The sequence below is a fragment of the Zeus faber genome (genome assembly GCF_960531495.2).
Source record: "Zeus faber genome assembly, chromosome: 7".
NCBI lineage: Eukaryota > Metazoa > Chordata > Actinopteri > Zeiformes > Zeidae > Zeus > Zeus faber.
Window position 1 is genome coordinate 14,082,821 of NC_137203.1, and position 5,000 is coordinate 14,087,820.

Consider the following 5,000-nt stretch of genomic DNA (forward strand, 5'->3'; position numbering starts at 1 on the left):
AACACTGCTTTGGCCGAGTTGATTTTTCTAAGTTATTGTTTATTCTATTATTTTCATTTCCATTTACTTACTTTTTATACACATTTCTTTATTTTGTTATTTTTCACTGAAATACTCTGAAAGACAAGACAGTGCAACAACAAACATATAATTACCAAGACAACAATAAACATAAACCATATATACACTGATCAGATAGAGAAGGATTGTAAAGATAGGGACGGATACATAGTGCAATTGAAAACAATCATAAAAACAATATATATACGGTGCCATAATATACACACACACAGTATACACTCACATACATTCACACATAGTTCATGTTAGGCCTTCCCCATCGTCTCGAATTTCACACGGAAGGTCTAAAATCACTTGTGTCGTCTTTTTCATCATAGCTAATCTAGCATCAATGCAATCATCATTTGAATCCCTCATCCTAGTGATGATGATATGGGCAGTAGACACCCTTTTTTGGGCAGGTCACCAGGACAAGGTGTGTTGTTGGGATCAAAATGAGCTGAAGCTGTGTGACAGCTGCTGCGGAGCTGTCCACTGGAGCTGGTGCTGAAATCATTCTGAAGCCAAAGTATCACATCAGCCTCCTGCTGGTTGGAGCCGTGGAGCTGTCCGTCAGCTGGTGCTGAAGCTCACATCACACAGATCAGGAGCCAGTGCCAAAAGCTCTCAACCACTGTGTATGGTACTACTGGATGGATAGATATATTTTGATTTACTTTTTAAAATATGTTTGTTAAATAAATCAAATAAATAATAATAATTTAATACAAATTAATGTTTGCATTTAATTAACTGATAATCATTAATGGTGTAATGTCTGTTGGTATTATTGTATGATATATAACAGATAGTATGCGATAGTCAGCAATATAATAGGTCTTACTATAGAGACTTTGATATACAAATTATTTTAGCAATTTGAGTCAACTGACATCTTGCAGGACCCACTGGGTCCAATAAATGTATGTGCAAGAGGCAAGGGACTATGAGGGCAATATAAAGGACTATCTGCACCCTGTGGTGCAAACACTTTTCCGTGTGATGTTCTCTTATTCCGGGATGATAATGCCCCAGTACACGGCAACAAACAATTCCAATCGTAGTTTCATGAACACCAGGATCCAATCGATTCAACCTTTATGAGGACTGCAGCAGTTCTGAAGGCAGATTGTGGCCCGACTACTTATTACTGTATGTCCTTGAAATTAATATATTACTATGTGTCATCATTGTTTTATTCATCCCTTGTATATTCAGTATAAATGATAATGAAGAAACCGTATCAAAGGCAGCACTAAGGTCCATGAAACAAGGAAGCAAAGGAGACCTGTGTCAGCTACTTTCACAGCGCTGACATTTTCAGTGTTTCTCAGATCCCTCCTCCCGATGCTTAATGCATGGAATATTTTCTGTTTTTTCTTATTACCACAAACTCTAGCAGCTGGCAGTCTATCATTGTGTCAATTTGAGTAAATCAGTTCAAGGAAGGCTGCTGATTGTAAATCTATAACTTTGAAATCTTGACTTTCAAGCTTTTATCCGTTTGTTCTTCTCAACAAATGGACGGTTTGGGTGAACTTACAAAAGATGTCACACCACGCAAAGACAAGCAAAGAATATCATCAAATCTCTGCAACAGTTTGACTTACAGACATAAACGTGGTATCGTTTGACAAGTTCATCATCTGCAATTTCCCCATATTTTCTCCGTTTGTTTCTATGTACTACCAGCGAGAAGTTATTAACGACAAAAAAAAACAATGAATACATTCTATTTAGCATCACCGGCGATAACTGGGACTGGAAGGGTTAAATATGCTTAATAGAAAAAAATGCTGAATTCCTCTCTACACTTGACACTAATTGCATTTTAAAATCCTTATTTTACAAAGCTCTGCAGGTTTAACAATACAAGTCTAGTCTGTGGGCTAAGTGGTGCATATAGGTTAAGAAAACTGAACTGTCCTCTTGGGCTGCGAGAAGCCCCTTTGGTTCAAGTGTGAAGATACGCTTTGCCATCATCTTATCCATGAGCCTGTTATTAGGCGCCAGTAGTTAACAGCGTGGGAGCCATCCAATATGGATCGTGTTGAAACTGAGAAGACTTCACTCTGCGGGACTGAAAAGCTGCACTCACTCCGTGTCATTTTATCGGACTGTGGCAGCCCACAGCATGGGAGCCGTCCTCCACAGACAGCCGTGAAAGCACCAGTGCTTCATTTCATCGCTCTGAAGGGACTTACAACACAACGTGTGGATGCAGTTTAAACCCAGTGGCCCTAGTGGGGATCAAATACCCATGCATGGCACAGAGTCCCGGCCCCAGCGTACACAGATAAACTATTCCATAAAAATGAGAAGGAGCTCTGCCTCCATACACGGCAATGAATTCATTATCAGCACTAAATTCATCATTTAATTATAGCATGAGCTGCAATTTATCTTTGCAAATACCAATTATTTGTAGGTGTTACCTATGATTTATTTCTGATCTTGATAAAATAATCCATAACTTGGGAAAAAGTGAAAGAAATGCGGCATTGCTGCAAGCCAAATTCTCCCATGTTATGTAGCAAAGATTCTGCAAACCGTGCTTGCTCATTGTCCAATAACTAAACCATTGAGCCAAGCGGCCGACTGTAATGTAGAAAAATAGGACTTAATCAACCAAAGAGCCAAAGAAGCTAGATTAAATTAAATGTTTCTCAGTGCACTATGAGGGATGATTTTATATTATAGAGATTATTTACCATCAAACTGATGTTAAGATATATTGTAAAAATATACCAAATGATTAGTGAGAGCGAACTTCATTCTGAGGATGTTCCAGCAGCAAACATCCCAGTCGCTTTGGAGACAATGTTGGTGTGAACCCAGAGGGAAGAGAGAAAGAAGCTGCACCAATGGAGCTGATATACAGAAATGTAAGGGGACATTAGCACTTGCCGTCTGTTGAACACATTTACCCTAAGTGCCTTATCCATGTGCATATACATTTTAAACACAGAAGGAACTGATCCCTGGACGCAGACAGTCTGGGACTGCTTAACTGCTCCCTGTAATTTATGCAAAACCCATTTAAATGTATCAATGAAAATTATAAAAAATATAAAATATATATTATATAAAATTAATTAGCAATTGTATTTTTATTATATTTTATTTTTGTTTTGCCTTTTATGTTCTTTCTTTTGTCCTATTCTAAAACAATCCCAGCAGTGAGCATCCATGCCACCGATCAATGTCAAAGCCATTTGAAGCATCCAAGGCCCGAATTAAGGGCCAAGAAAAGCTTTTGATGACATTTTTCATCAACTTTCCAGCTCAAGGTGTAGTCGAATGCTTTCCCCCCACGATCTGCCTAGAAAGGCACGTTTCAGATTCCATCCTTTCCACAGCTGGGAGCTTCACCCCGAAACTTTTACAAGGGGGAGTCGTGGTGAATGTCAGGTCGCCCACAGCTCCGTTGTGCCGCCGACCCCCCCGCGCTGCAGAGTTAAAATGCCAGGCTTCGCTCTGTGTAATGTCACTGCAGCTGGAACCCGTTCATTACCAGCACTGATGAAAATGAGGTCCTCCATTTTTTTCGGGGGATTTTATGTAACTAGTGCTGTTCCCAGAGCAGTTGTAAAATATGTTCCTCACACTCACTCTCTCGCTCTCTCTCTCTCGCTCTCTCTCTCTCTCTCTCTCTCTCTCGCTCTCTCTCTCGCTCTCTATCCCTCACTCTCTTGGATGGTACGTTGCCACAGAAGGGAATTACACTTATGCTTTGAAAGGACCAGAAATTTGGATTGTGCCCTGCGGTGAAGCAATCATAAAGCTGCTCACAAAACGTTTGGACTGGATCCTGATTTCCCTGCTCCCTTGAAGTACGCTGCTTTGCTCGACTCTGCTTTACCAACCTCCAGGTGCCACCGGGAGGTCATGTGATCTCACACCAAGCCCACACACCCATCCATAGGAAGGTCTGAATTCAAAAATAACACAAGCAATCACAGTTGGAACAGAAGCATATGGTCTTATGTTGATATTTGTTCCATGTTGACCGCTTACAATAAATTATTATTGTATATTTTATTTAATTCCAATGTATACAGGATTGGGCTACGCTATATAAGACCCATGAAAATGCCATTGATACAAGATGGCGTCTCGTTGAGTTGGATTTATTTCCTCCGTTTCTTGCTCCATCCATGGCTGTAAATCCACGGCTGCTATTTGTGTGCATTTGGATATTTTTATTTTTATTTTTATTTTGTTTTTTATTTTATTTTCGTTTAATTGCCTGCAGTGAAATGGAGCTCACGTATATGAAAATGTACTTGGAGTAACAAACTCATTCAGATTCTGAAATGTTTTTATATAAGATCTGTAAAATGTCACTGTGGCTTCTAGCTTGACAGAGTCATGTGATATGATAAGGAATGTAGATGGGGAAACTGAATAAAAAGTAAAATCCACATGGAATTTTTTTCTGGACTTGTACTGTAAAAATGTATATATTATGCTTATACTGTACATGTAAGTGTAGAATTAAATGACCTGGGAACTCTCAGCTGTAGCAAATAATTATCATTTAAATTAAAATTCTAACACATGGAATGATGTTTTTGTATTTGTGCTGGTGTGTAATTTAGCAGGATGTATATATGTGTGCACCAAAAATAAGAAAAGATTGTGTGTTTGTATGTGAATGTAAATGGCTTCCGACCTAATCCCAATAACGGTTAGTTAAATTTCCCGGCGCGAAGCAGTGGATTCACCGATTAAACCTCGGGAGACATGAGCGAATGAGACAGCAGATAGTTGGAAGTTAATATTCAGCCATTAAGCTTAAACTTTCAGGCCTATTTCAGCCACAGAGCAAGTCCGCCCAAAAACTCTCCCTTATATTTCTGTTGCCGGGCGGCTCTGACACACACCATTTGCACATTGTCCGTTCTGGTAAGACTTTGCCTGGGAAGAGTTGGAATGAA